The sequence below is a fragment of the Gorilla gorilla genome, chromosome 21, assembly GCF_029281585.2.
Source record: "Gorilla gorilla gorilla isolate KB3781 chromosome 21, NHGRI_mGorGor1-v2.1_pri, whole genome shotgun sequence".
In the NCBI taxonomy this organism is placed as follows: domain Eukaryota; kingdom Metazoa; phylum Chordata; class Mammalia; order Primates; family Hominidae; genus Gorilla; species Gorilla gorilla.
Genome location: NC_073245.2, coordinates 46096233 through 46111226, shown reverse-complemented (window position 1 = coordinate 46111226; position 14994 = coordinate 46096233). Strand labels below are relative to the sequence as shown.

Genomic DNA, 14994 nt, shown 5'->3' with positions numbered 1-14994 from the left:
TCCTCCCTGCTTCCACTCTATTCCAAACTACCATCACCTCTTGCCTGGATTACGGCAATATTCTCCTAACTGGTTTTCCTAATTCTGCCCTTGTCACCCTTTAGTCTATTTTAATCACAGCCTCCAAAGAGATTTGTTTCATGCCATCCTCTGTGCCTCCAGTGGCACCAGGATTCTTGGAGTTAAAGCCAAAGTTCACCCTGGCCTATAAGGCCCCAAATGGTCTGACCCCCTGTTTACCGCTCTGATCATCTCTCCTACTGAGTGACTTCCTTCATGCAAAAGATGATGACTGGTGGTCACAGAAGTGGATGAGGTCACTCAGGGTAAGGGAGTTAAGTGGAAAGGGAAGGGGAGGGGAAGGGAGAGAAGGGGAGGGAAGGGGAAGGAACCCAGGATAGAGTTTGACCAAAAAATGAGGAGCCTGAGAAAGACAACCAGAGGTCAAGGAGAAGGACCAGCAGAAGGTGGGCCCACCAAAACCAGAGAGAGAATGTCTCAAGAAGAAACAATCTCTCCTCGCTGAGGGTCCACAAGGCTGAACAACCCATCTTCAATTTCCCTTTCGTGCAGTTAAACTTTTTAAACCTTTTAAAATGATGAGCCATTTGTCAGGGATGCAGCATCCTGGCAGCCAAAACGGGTAAGGAGAAAAAATATTAGCATCTTTTGACTGGTCATTTTTTCTCCCTTTCAGCCTAAGCAGGCCAGAACCAGTATTCATTATTAATAGATGCATGTTTTATTAAAGGTATAAAGACCAAAGATTTGTAACTTTAATAATCCAGATTCTTATTTTAAATTCTCCAACATTATTATTTATTGATCGGCTGGGGAATGTTTCTTTTGTGATCACCAACCTGCCAATTCCTGGAGGGGAAATAGAAGTGGTGAAATTAGAGGAGCTAGCACTGACACTGATTTACTCCAAGGTGTACAAAACAACTCCCACAAAATGAGCACCTGCTTTGTGCCAGGCCCTGGGCCAGGCATGGGGCATCAGAGCCAGAAGGGTTAAGGCACAGCCCTCCCCTAATTGGGCAGGCAGAAAAACAAATAATTATACGGACAAGGCAATTATTCAGGTGTGTGGGGGAACAGAACTGAGTTGTCAGAAGCTTTTCTCTGGAATTAGGAAGATTTAAGTCTCAGTGCCACAACTTACTAACTGTGTGATCTTGGGCATGATACATTCCCTATCTGAGTCTCAGTTTTCTCGTCTGTAAAATGAGGACGGTGTGGGTTTTCATAAGATTAACTGAGCCACTGATGCATACAGCTTGTTTGGCATGGTACTCAGTGTGTAGAAAGCCCCCATTCAATGGTAGCTGAGGCAGTGGTGGTGGTGGTGGTGGTGATGTGAACCGTTATAGGGGCTGGGCGCAGTGGCTCACGCCTATAATACCAGCACTTTGGAAGGCCGTGGTGGCTAGATCATGAGGTCAAGAGATTGAGACCATCGTGGCCGACATGGTGAAACCCTGTCTCTACTAAAAATACAAAAATTAGCTGGGTGTGGTGGTGCGCACCTATAGTCCCAGCTACTTGAGGGCTGAGGCAGGAGAATCGCTTGAACTCGGGAGTCAGAGGGCGCAGTGAGCCAAGATCGCCACTGCACTGCAGCCTGGAGACAGAGCAAGACTCCGCCTCAAAAAAAAAAAAGGTACGGGGGGCCAGACACAATGGCTCATACATATAATCCCAGCACTTTGGGAGACCAAGGTGGACAGATCTCTTGAGCCCAGGAGTTTGAGACCAGCCTGGACACCATGGCAAAGCCCCATCTATACCAAAAAATTTACAAAAATGTGCCGGGCATGATGGTGCACTCCTGTAGTCCCAGCTTCTGGGGAGGCTGAGGTGGGAGAATCACTTGAGCCCTGGAGATTGAGGCTGCAGTGAGCCGTGATCACACCACTGCCCTCCAGCCTGGGCAGCAGAGTGAGACCCTGTCTCAAAAACAAAAAAAAGCAGGGGCACACACTCTGGGCATTAATTCTTCCTAAAGGAGAGGGTTAAAAGAAGGTTTCACAGAGGAGGATATATTTGAGCTGGTTCTTGAAGGATAATGAGAATTTCAAAAGGTTGAGAAGCTGAGGGAAGAACATTCCAGATGGGAAGCTGTCAGGGAGAAACTCACTGGTGAGCAAATGTGAGCCGTGTCGGGGAAAAGCTGAAGAGCTCTGTGGGCTGAGGACATGGTAGCTTGAAGTGCCTGGTGGGAGGGTGGCAACAGTGCAGAAGGTCTCCAAAGCTAGGCAAGGGATCTGGGTTCGCCCTAAAGGTGATGGGGAGACTTGGAGGTGTTTTTTTTTTTTTTTTTTTAAATTGTGGTAAAAAACATATAACAGGCCGGGCACAGTGGCTCACACCTGTAATCCCAGAACTTTGGGAGGCTGAGGCGGGCGGATCACCTGAGGTCAGGCGTTTGAGACCAGTCTGGCCAACATGGCAAAACCCCATCTATACCAAAAATATAAAAAATTAGCCGGGCGTGGTGGTGCACGCCTGTAATACCAGCTACTGGGTAGGCTGAGGCATGGGAATCGCTTGCACCTGGGAGGTGGAAGTTGCAGTGAGCCAAGATCCTGTGACTGCACTCCAGCCCGGGTGACAGAGCCAGACTCTGTCTCAAAAAACAAACAAACAAACAACAACAACAACAACAAAAAACAGGCTGGGCATGGTGGCTTACATCTGTAATCGCAGCACTTTGGGAGGCCAAGGCAGGTGGATCACCTGAGGTCAGGAGTTCAAGACAGCCTGACCAACATGGTGAAACCTCATCTCTGCTAAAAATGCAAAAAAAAAAAAAAAAAAAGAAAAAAACATATAAAATTTACCATCTTAACCATTTTTTAGTGTATGGTTCAGTAGCATTAAGTGTATTTACCTTTTTGCGCAACAGATCTCTACAACTTTTTCATCTTGCGAAACTAAAACTCTCTCCCCCTTGAACAACTTCCCGTTTCCCCGGTCCTGGGCAGCTACCATTCTGTTTTCTGTTTCTAGGAGTTCGACTACTTTAGGTCCCTCATGTAGGTGGCTGGCTTATTCACTTAGCATGATATCCTCAAGGTTCATCCATCTTGTGGCATAAGACAGGATTTCTTTCTTTTTACAGGCTGAATAGTCAGGCATGAGCTCGCACCTATAATCCTAGCACTTTGGGAAGCTGAGGCAGGAGGACCATTTGAGGTCTGGAGCTTGAGACAAGCCTAGGCAACATAGTGAGACCCCCATCTCTACAAAAAAGTAAAAAATTAGCTGGGTGTGGTGGTGCATACCTGTGGTGCCAGCTACTTGGGAGGCTGAGGTGGGGGGATCATTTGAACCCAGGAGGTCGAGGCTGCAGTGAGCTATGATTGCACCACTATACACCAGTCTGGGTGCCAAAGTGAGACCCTGACTAAAAAAAAAAAAAAAAAAAAAAAGGAGGCCAGGTGTGAGGGCTCATGCCTATAATTCCAGCACTTTAGGAGGATTGCTTGAGCCCAGGAGTTCGAGACCAGCCTAAGCAATATGGTAAAACCCTGTCTCTACAAAAAAATACAAAAAAAAAATTAGTTGGGCTTGGTGGTGCATGCCTGTAGTCCCAGCTACTTGGGAGGCTGAGGTGGGAGGACCACCTCAGCCCAGGAGGTTGAGGCTATAATGAGCTGGGATCATGCCACTGCACTCCAGCCTGGGTGTCAGAGTAAGACCCTGCCTCAAAATAAAATAAAATAGAATAGAATAGAATAGAATAGAATAGAATAGAATAGAATAGAATAGAATAGAATAAAATAAAAGGCTGAATAATGTTCCACTGTATGTAGATATCACATTTTTATCCACTCATACATAGCAGGGGGGTGGGGATTTAAACAATCCCTCCAAGGGGTGGTGAGGAGGGTGGTATGTGGAGTGAATTGAAGCAGCCAGATTGGCAGCAGGGAGGCCAGGGAGGGGCTGGTGCAGCCGCCCAGGTGCACACGATGATGGCGGCCAGGCCTCAGGTATGGCAGAGGTCTTGGATACAAAAGACATTGTGGAGGTAGAATTGGTGGTATTTGATCATTGGCGATATGATATTTGTCCTAACTTTAGAAATCTAGAGATGACTCAGGTCATTCCCGTCCTCTTACTCCAAAAGTGGGAAAGAGGGCCTGGCTGGTCCCTTCAAGGGTGAGGAGGAGGATAGAGAATTGCTATGGTGGGCGAAAGGCAAATGCCAACACTTCCAGTTCTATTAGGTTGGTGCAAAAGTAATCACGGTTTTTGCCATTAAAAGTAATGGCAAAAACAAAAACTGTGATTACTTTTGCACCAACCTAATATAATCCTTCAGAAAGTCCCCACTCTGTAGACTATCTTCCTCACCCTGTCCCCCAGCATGTGACTGGGACATTGGGCAGGATGGCTAGCCAGCCACGTGGGTGAGAGAACACAATCCCAAGGCGAAAGGGAGCTGGGCTTCTGGTCCCTGTACCATCTGTGTCTTGCTGTGTGACTCTGGATATGTCCACGCCCCTCTGTGGTTCTCAGTTTCAGTGTGTAAAGTGAAAGCGTTGGTAAAGCATTGGTGCTGCCGTGGATGGTGATGACGATGATGATGGCGGTGGTGGCCAACTCTTTTTGAGTGCTTACTCTGTGCCAGGAACTCTTCTAAGTGCTTTTCAAGCATAAATGCATTGATTCATTTTATTCTTCCAGCACGATTATAATCCCCATTTTACGAATGAGGAAATGAAGGCAAGAGAAGCAAAGTTACTTGGCTGAGGTCACAGTGATAACAGGCAGAGCTGGAATTCAAATGCAAGCAGTCTGGCTCCAGACCACTCCCTGGAATCACTTGGGGAGCTTTAAAATATCAGATTCCTGGATCCACCCCAGACCTGCTGGATCAGAGCCTCTTGCTAACAAGCTCTCAGGGCTGAAGGCAGGGATTAGGGCTGAGGGTTCCATGCGGACAGACATTGCCTGGGTCTAGCCCAAGAGACAGTGGACCCTGATTCTTCCCCCACCTGCCCCAGCACTGATGTTCCCTGGGTTTGGGGGTGACTGACCCTTTTGGAGACAACCTGTAGGATGTACCCAGATTATTCCCACCCTCTCACACATGACCTGGAGGGAGCAGGCTCCAACTTCCTCATGCCCTCCCTGGAGTCCTCAGAAAGGGTCCCAGCAGGACCTACCTGTTACACAGGTAATAAATGACCCTAAGAAAAGATACTAAACCTCTCTAGTAACCCAATGTCTTAGTTCGTTTTCTCTTGCTTATCACAGAGTACTTGAAACAGAGTAATTTGCAAAGAAAAGGGATTGACTTCTTACAAGTATGGAAGCTGAGTAGCCCAAGGTTAAGGGCCTGCATCTACTGAGAACCTTCTGGCTGGTGGAGATTCTCTGCAGTGTCCCAAGGCAGTGTAGGGCATCACACATGGCGAGGGGGCTGAGCGTGCTAGCTTAAGTCTTTCTTCCTCTTCTTCTTCTTCTTCTTTTTTAAAAAAATTAGAGATGAAGTCTCACTATGCTGCCCAGGCTGGTCTCAAACTCCTGGGCTCAAGCAGTCCTCTATCCTCGGCCTCTCAAAGTGCTGGGATTACAGATGCAAGCCACCATGCTCATCCCTCTCTTCCTCTTCTTATAAAGCCACCAGTCTTACTCCCATGATAATCCAGTAATCCACTAACCTATGAATCCATGAATAGATTAATCCATTCATAAGGGCAGAGCCCTCATGACCCAATCACCTCTTAAAGGCCCTACCTCTCAATATTGCCACATTGGCGATTAAATTTCAACATGAGTTTTGCAGGGGACAAATATTCAAACCACAGCACTCAGCAAATGGGAGTTAAAGCAATAAGAAAACGCCCTGGAAGGTTCTCAAGAGGGAAGGGCTGTAGTCAGACACCTTCCTAATCAAATTCATCCCTGCTCCATTTGGAATTTGAATGCACTCGAGGGCTCGCAGGAGCTAAATTATTCTTTTTGTACATATGGTAATGACAGTATTAGGCCCACAAATATCTTGGTATGTGGTTATTTTTTAAAAGGACAACATACTGTCAAGCTAGATACCAACAATCAGTAATCACTCAAGTAATCACTTTTTAAAACTTCAGTCTAAAAAAGAGTTCAAGAATTACTGCTATCTGCAATAAGAATGAATCTCATAGACTCAGTGAATGGGCAAAACAAGCCAGACACAGAAAGCTAGATACCAGATGATTCCATTTATATGAAATGCAAGAACAGACAAAACCAATCTATGGTGATAGAAGTCAGGATAATGGTTATTTCTGAGGAGCGTTGACTGGAAGGGAAACTTTTAGGGAGGTGGAATGACCTGTGTCTTGACCAGGGTTGGAATTACACAGGTGTACACAAAGTAAAGATTCACTGAGTTGTACATGTATAACTTATGCACTTTACTATGTGCAATTCATGCCTTAAAAATGTTTTAAAGAGTTGGATTGTTTCTTTCTGGTTATCCATGTCTTTCATTAACATTCAGATAGTGACTGAGAACTGACTGAGCGCTTACAATGTACACACCCACTCAAGTGGGGCAAGTGGCAGAAACAAGGGAAGGTTAGGCCTTGGCTTAGCCAGCACTGGACTCTGGACTTACAAGGCTTACAGCTGGAGGGGGCTACCAAGGCCAACTGTGCTTGATGCCATTGAGACTCCCACTCCCACACATAGTCCAAAAGAGCCAAGGCCAGGCCTGCGCAGCCTGCTCCACTGGGGGAGTGAACCACTCAGAAGGCAGCTGAACGGACTGGGAATAGGAGAAGCTATTAGCAGCTACCCTGGCCACGGGGCCCTGCAGGATCAAAGATGAGAACTGATCGGGCCCACAGGGCAAGGGGGAGGCCAGAGCCAGCTGGAAGGATAATTAGGAAAGACATCAGGCCAGGCTGGACAATGAAGGCTCAGAGATGTCAGGATTCTCACTCCCTGTTGGGACCACATGGCAGGAGGCAAGGGCTCCCCCTGGGGGCCAGGCAGGTAATGGACAATGGTCCCCAGATAAGAGACCAGAGACGTCCAGTTCATGCCCAACATTTCACAGCAAGTCAGGGACTCAGCCAGGACAAGACCCCACACATTCTGCACTCTATAGGCTTCTCCCCACCATCCCAGCAACACCCCAAGGTGATGTTTATTTCCTACCCTGAATGTTCCACATTCTACGTTCCCTGCATTTTCAGCTCTTTTTTTTTTTAAGACTTAATTCTTGATTCTTTTGACAGCTTACATCATCCTGAAAGTAAAGTGAAAAAGCCATACCACACTACCCACTTTTAATACAGATCTTTGTAGATTGGGAAGCATAAACCAACCAAAACAGTGATAATTAGTTCTGAATTCAAGCGAGGTTTATGGAATGTGAACCATTTGGGTAATCGGCTGGTGTGGTGCCATGAAGTGGTAATTAATTTGTTTTTTTCCCTAAAATGTTTTACTTAATTAAGGGAGGTGTTGATTTATATACACCCGTCCCCTGGGGATGGTTTGTAAGGCAGGAGAAAATTCCAACTGTCTCCCCGCCACGTTTCTCATCAAATTATTTCATTACATTCAGATACACTTTTGCAACACTGATTGTGACAGATTCCGGAGTTATGAGCTCATAAATACTGGGGGGTGGGGGGGAAGCTGGAGATGCACACTTAATGGGAAATGTTCTCATAATCAAAAGAATGTTTCAAGCTGTGACAATGCAGGCCAAGAGAGGGAGGGGGAGCCACTTCAAAGAATAACAGGATGCTGAATAACCCAGCACCTGCAGCTCTGCCTCCTTCTGAGTCAGCTGGGCTCTCAAATATCAGCTTGCGAAGGGCGAATGTCAGGAGGATTTGTAGCTAGTCCTGGGTTCTTTGTCATAACTTACTTGGAGCTGATAGTAGCTTAAGTTTGTTCATTTACTTAACAAATATTTATTAAGCAGCTACTATGTGCTGGGCACTGTGCTACACACTGGGAATACAATAGTGAACAAGACAAGCTTGTTTCCTACCTTCATGGAACTTACAGTCCAGGAAGAGAAAAAAATATAAACAAGTAAAAGAATAAATAGCTGATAAACATATGCCTACTCGATGATCTAGCAATTCTACTCTCAGGCATATATCCAAAATAAATGAGTGCATCTCTCCATGGAAAGACGTGTAAAAATGTTCACAGCGGTGTTATTCAACAGCAACCAGTCAGAAGCAACGCACGGTCGGCCAGCAGAAGAATGAATAAATGAATTGTGTTATACTGACACAATGGAACACTGCTGTGCAATGGGGTATTGCTATGCAGTACTCCATGCAACAGCAATATAAAAAGAACAAACTGCTGTTGCATTTATCCACATGCAAAAATGTGGCTGTATCTCACAGACAATGATGAATGAAAGAATTTGGGCAAAAGGTGTCCAAATTACACGATTCCACTTACATGAAGCTCAAAGGCAGGCAAAACTCATCTATGATAGAAACCAAATAGAAATTAGAATAGTGGCTACCTTTGAGAAGAAGAGACATGAGGGAGCTTTCTGGGGTGTCTGGGAACCTTCTATGTCCAGATATGGGGAACGGTTACAAGCACACATATGTAAAAAGTCATAGAGGCCAGGTGCGGTGGCTCACGCCTGTAACCCTAGCACTTTGGGAGGCCGAGGCAGGTGGATCACCTGATGTCAGGAGTTCGAAACCAGACTGACAATATGGTGAAACCCCATCTCTACTAAATACAAAAAATTAGCCGGGCATGGTGGCACATGCTTGTAATTCCAGCTACTTCGGAGGCTGAGGCAGGATGATCACTTGATCCTGGGAGGCAGAGGTTGCAGTGAGCCGAGATTGCACTATTGCACCCCAGCCTGGGCAACAGAATCAAAACTCTCTCTCTCAAAAAAAAAAAGTCATTGAGCTATACACTTAATATTATACTTCAATTAAAGCACGCGTTTTAATGAGATCCAATACATTTTAAAAATAATAAATAGCTAAGATAATTTCACATGTTGACGAAAGATATGAAGAAAATAAAACCAGGCCACAGGATGGGGAGCAAAGACCCTTCTGCAGAGATAGCTTTGAGATGCCATCTTTTCTGGAGGTGGCCCATGGGAAAACCTGAGGAATAAGCATTCAAGATAAGGAAGCCGCAAGGCCACCGGCTTCAAGGTGGGGCATCTGGGCATGTCTGAGCAACAGCACGGAGACCAGGATAGCTGGAGTGGGAAAGTAGAAGAGGCCAGGGGGACTGTCAGGAGCTGGCCAACCCTATGGGCCACATAAGGATTCGGGTTTTATTCTAAGCATGATATGAGCCATTGGAAAGTGGAAGCAAAGAAATGGCATGACCCAACTGACCTGATTTTTTAAAACTGAGGCTACCTATTGGAATGTGGGGGCGGGGGGGGGGGGGAAACTGACAGTAGGAGAAATGGCTGCAGTGCTGAGTGGAGAGGCAGGACCTGGAGCACAAGCAGGGGCTGGGTGGGCACCGTGGCTGGGATCGCCACCATCAAGGCAGTAAAGCGCAAGAGCCAGGTTCAGCAGCAGCAGGCAGATGATGCAAAGGAGAGAGCTAAGCGCCTCCAGCGGGGAGTAGAGGGAGCAAGGTGGGCCCGGAACAGGCTGAGGCCAAGGTGGCCTCCTTGAACCATAGGATCCAGCTGGTTGAAAAGGAGCTGGACCGTGCTCAGGCGTGCCTGGCCACTGCTCTGCAAAAGCTGGAAGAAGTGGTAAAAGCTGCTGATTGAGAGTGGGAGAGGTAGGAAGGTTATTGAAAATCGAGCCTTAAAAGATGAAGAAAAGGCTGGGCGTGGTGGCTCATGCCTGTAATCCTAGCACTTTGGGAGGCCGAAGTGGGTGGATCACCTGAGGTCAAGAGTTCAAGACCAGCCTGGCCAACACGGTAAAACTCTACTAAAAATACAAAAATTAGTCGGGTATGGTGGTGCGCACCTGTAATCCCAGCTACCCGGGAGGCTGAGGCAGGAGAATCACTTGAACCCAGGAGGCAAAGGTTGCAGTGAGCTGAGATTGTGCCACTGCACTCCAGTGGGCGACAGAGGGAGACTCTGTCTCAAAAAAAAAAAAAGATGAAGAAAAGATGAAACTCCAGGAAATCCAACTCAAAGAAGCTAAGCACATTGCAGAAGATAGGTAAGAAGCATGAAGATGGGGCTCGGCTCATAAGTTGGTGGTTGTTGAAGGAAACTTGGGACGCAGAGAGGAACAAGCTGAGCTGGCAGAGTCCTGTGGCTGAGAGATGGAGGAGCAGATCAGATCGATGGACCAGAACCTGAAGTGGCTGAGTGCTGCCGAAGAAAAGGACTCTCAAAAAGAAGACAGATATGAGGAAGCAACCGAGATTCTTACTGATAAACGCAAGGAGGCAGAGACCCGGGCTGAGTTTGCCGAGAGATCGGTAGCCGAGCTGGAAGAGACAATTGATGACTTGGAAGATAAACTGAAATGCACCAAGGAGGAGCACCTCTGTACACAAAGGGTGCCAGACCAGACCTGCTTAACTGAATGAGATGCAGAGCACCCCAGTCCCACCTTGCCACTGCTCCTCCCTCTGACCCCAACTCCAACTAGGCCAGCCTGCCCAAAGCTGCCCTTTAACTGAGGGTTGATCTTTAACTGGAAGGCTGCTTTCTCCTTTCACCACCCCTAGCTCCCCCACGTGTCTTTTTTGCCAAACTGTCTGCCTCTTCCCAGAGATTCCAGCTGCGCTAGAGGCTGAGCACCTTTGGGAACAACATTTAAGCGAATGTGAGTGCAACACATAATGTCTTTAAAAGCATGTTGTGTTGTATACATTTAGTAATTACCTTTTTTGTTGTTTTATAGCAACCATTTGTAAAACATTCCAAATAGTTCCACAGCTCTGAAGCAGCAATCTAATCCCTTTCTCCCTTTTGGAAGGTGACTGTTTAGCTTACTGTATATTGCTTTCTCTAGAGAAAAGGGAAAAAGGTATGAGCCTGCCTTACTGGGAACCAAACAGAGCCCAGGGAAAGACTCCACTCTGGGAAATCATAGCTTTGCACAAAGTACCAGCCAAACCAGAAAGGTGATTCCAGGAGTTAGCCCAAAAACAACAGCAACAAAAAATGTGCTGTTCAGGTTTTCAGCTTTAAGATATCTTTGGACAAAGTTATTTTTACTTTTTTTTTTTCATTAGAAGTGACCAAATTAAGCCAGGCGCAGTGGCTCACGCCTGTAATCCCAGCACTTTGGGAGGCTGAGGCAGGCGGATGACTTGAGGTCAGGAGTTCAAGACCAGCCTGGCCAACATGGTGAAACCCTATCTCTACTAAAAATACAAAAATTAGCCAGGCATGGTGGTGTGCGTCTGCAGTCCCAGCTATTCAGGAGGCTGAGGCAGGAGAATTGCTTGAACCTGGGAGGCGGAGGTTGCAGTGAGCCAAGATTGCTCCACTGCACTTCAGCCTGGGCGACAGAGCAAGACTCCATCTGGGACAAAAAAAAAAAAAAAAAAAAAAGAAGTGACCAAATTAAGATGGTGAGACCTCTGAGACCAAATTTCTGTCCCATCTCCACCCCATTCCCAGCCGCTTACAGAGTGGATCATGTGCCCCTTACATTGAGGTGACCACTTGATTGCTCTCCCGCCTCCTTGAAAGAAAGAAGATTATGTTTTTGCCACTGATTTAGCCACATGAAACTCATCTCATTACCCTTTTCTGGGTTTGAAGCTGCTGTCTCTATAAGTGCCATCTCATTGTGCTTTGTATCAGTCAGTGAGAAATCTTGAATAGCTTGTGTACAAAACTTTTTAAATGTCATATTATTTTGAAACTTTGCTTCTTTGGGTTTCTGGCACCCTGGCTACCCCCTCTGGCTGTGAGAGCTCTCCACAGTCTGTAGGCTGGCAGGTTGCTGATCTTTTAAAGTTTCTTTCCCTACCTAATCCCCACTTTTTGGTAAAGTTTCTAGGAGGTCTGTTAGGCGTACAAACTGCAGCTTATTGGCTTACAATGTACTCTCCTTTGATGCCTCTTTGACGACAACTGGGAGAAAAAGAAATCAATAGTGCAACTGTTTTGATACTGAAGACTGATGAGTGTCTTTTTGAAATAAAGAACCAGGCCACGCGTGATCGCTCACGCCTGTAATCTCTGCACTTTGGGAGGCCAAAGCAGGTGGATCACTTGAGGCCAGGAGTTTGAGACCAGCCTGGCCAACATGGTGAAACCCCATCTCTACTAAACAAAATACAAAGAAATTGGCCAGGCATGGTGGCACATACCTGTAATCCCAGCTACTCAGGAGGCTGAGGCAGGAGAATTGTTTAAACCTGGGAGGCGGAGGTTACGGTGAGCCGAGATTGCACCACTGCCCTCCAGCCTGGGCGATACAGCAAGACTCTGTCTCAAAAAAAAAAAAAAAGAAAGAAAGAAAGAAAGAAATTAAGAACGAGTCCCTCCAAAAAAAGACCCAAACAAACAAGCAAACAAACCCTGACTGTACAGCACTGGTGAGGATGTCAAGCAATAAGAACTCTCACACATTGCTGGTGGGAAGGCCAAATAGCTCAACTTCTCTGGAAAACACTTGGCAGTTCCTTACAAAGATAAATATACACTTAACAAACTACCCAGAAATCTCTTTGGCATTTACTCAAGTGAAACAAAAGCCTATGTTGAACCAAAAAACATATGAAAATGTTCATATCAGCTTTAATTTAATCATGAAAAACTGGAAACCCCAAATGTTTCCCCATTGAGGAATGGATAAACTGTAGTCGAGCTATACAATGTAACCCTATTCAGCAATAAAAAAAAGGATGTCTACCTTAAGTAAACAGGAGAGAAACCTGCTCTCCAGAACAGTTGCTCTCCAGGACAAGCAATTGATACATACAAAAACTTGGATAAACTTCAAATATATTGTGTTACCTAAAACAAAGAGTTTATTTGGGAATAGCAGGAGCGATATGCATGCTCTGGTGAACCACAGGCATATCCAAAGGGGTTTCCTTTTATAGACAAAAGGAAAAGTTCACAAAAGCTGCTTTGAAACAAGGACCATTGGTTACAGGGGCCTCCTGCAATAGTTGGCATCCACTCATTGGTGAAGGCAGCCATTGTTAGTCAAGTGTTCTTGTGCAAGAGGCTTATCTGAAATTTTTGAAATTGTTTTGGTTTTCAGAGAGTCCTTACAATCATTCCAGTCATAGGCATATGTGCACGAGAGCCCTTCCTTCAAGGCCCATGGGCTCCATTTTGTTAGGGGTCAACATAAGTGACTCCATTTTGATTACTGAAAACGTCCACAAGGACAAGCAATGGATACATGCAAAAATGTGGATGAATCTCAAAGGTATTGTGTTACCTAAAAGAAGCCAAAGCTACTGTGTGATTTCATTTATATGGCATTCTGGAAAAGGCAAAACTATGGTGATGAAGAACAGATCAGTGGTTGCCAGGGGATCAGGGTGAAGCGAAGGTTTGGTTACAGAGGGCCCTGGCCACATGACAGAATCTGCTTCTATATCTTGATTGTGATTGTGGTTTCTGATTCTATGCATTTTTCAAGACTCCTAGAACTACACACCAAAAAGAGTGACTCTCCGCTGCATGAAGGGGCTCATGCCTGTAATCCCAACATTTTGGGAGGCTGAGGTGGGAGGATTGGGATCTCTAGAGCCCAGGAGTTCGAGACCAGCCTGGGCAAAATAATGAGACTGCTTCGCTACAAAAAAATAAATTAGTCGGGCATGGTGGTGTGCATCGGTACTCCAGCTACTCAGGAGGCTAAGGTGGAAGCATTGCTTAAGGCTGCAGTGAGCTGTGATCAAGCCATTGCACTCCAGTCTGGGCAACAGAGCAAGACCCTGTCTCAAAAAAAAAAAAAGTGACTCTTACTATCTCCAAGTAAGTTTAAAAATAATTTTTAAATGTAAAAAATAAAAAATAGGTTATACTTTCCTATTGAAAATCAGACCACCTGCAAGGCTGGAGCATTGTTGATTTAGGGCATGCAAGGATGCTGGTCCAGGCCCTCCCAAGCATAAGCTAGCGAAAGTGCTGCACACTCACAGCCTGCTTTTCCTCTGGGCATTACTTTTGCCATAGCCTACTGATCCCCATGACAGGGGGACTGGCTTAGCAGCAAACCCAAAGACGATTCCTGGGCAAGTGATTTATTAAGTGCTCCTAGGAGAAACTGGCAGGAGTGGGGGAAGAAGATAGGAAAGAGAAAAAGCCAAGCAAGAGTGCACTAGCGGATAGCGTCCCAGCCTCAATCTGATCCCATTGGGAGCTGAGGAATGTAAATTACAGCTCAGTTTGCGCCTGGAGGCAAAGGAGCTGGACTCATGCTCTTGTGTATCTGCCCATCTATGGCCAAGGGCCACCCGGCGGGGAAGTAAACTGCAGGCACTTCCAGGTCCTTGTGCTGTGCAGCCAGTGGCTCCAGGAGCCCAAGGGCAATCCTCTGAAGAAAAATCTCACATGGAAGTTGTCAGATGAAAACACCTGGAACCTGGGCAAACAGAAATGCTAAGAGGATCCGAGGGCAGCTGGGTAGAGCTCCAACAGTGTCCACTCCACCAACTGTGGCTCATCCGCCGGACGTTTACTCCCAAAGCTCCTCCATGGGTCAAACCCAAAGGGCTGGGAAAGGTGGGCCCCGCCCCCAGCTCCTGCAGGAAACAGGAGATCAGGGGCACGAAGTCTTATCAGTAGTTGGATCCAAATGGATGAAGTGGGAATGAGGTGAGAGGGTCTAAAGTATTTCCTGGAGACAGGCTTGGGGATCCCGGGAGCTTATCCTAACCTAATGCTGACCTCTCGGCCACATGAGGTTCCAGGGAATGGAACAGAGTTAAAGGTGGCAGCATGTGGCTCTTTGCCCCAGACATGAAGGCAGTTAACTTGAGACTATAGCCCCCTGTTTATCTTCTAAAAGTTGCACTCATGGAAAGAGTGTACCCACGGGAGCAGGCAAGAGAAGAAAGCTTGAATCC

At 46.3% G+C, this 14994-nt stretch overlaps 1 pseudogene; it reads left to right on the top strand.

The window, feature by feature from the left end:
* Positions 1-617: 617 nt before the first annotated feature.
* On the top strand, positions 618-10533 carry LOC101142764 (tropomyosin alpha-3 chain-like; annotated as a pseudogene).
* The last annotated feature ends 4461 nt before the right edge of the window (positions 10534-14994 follow it).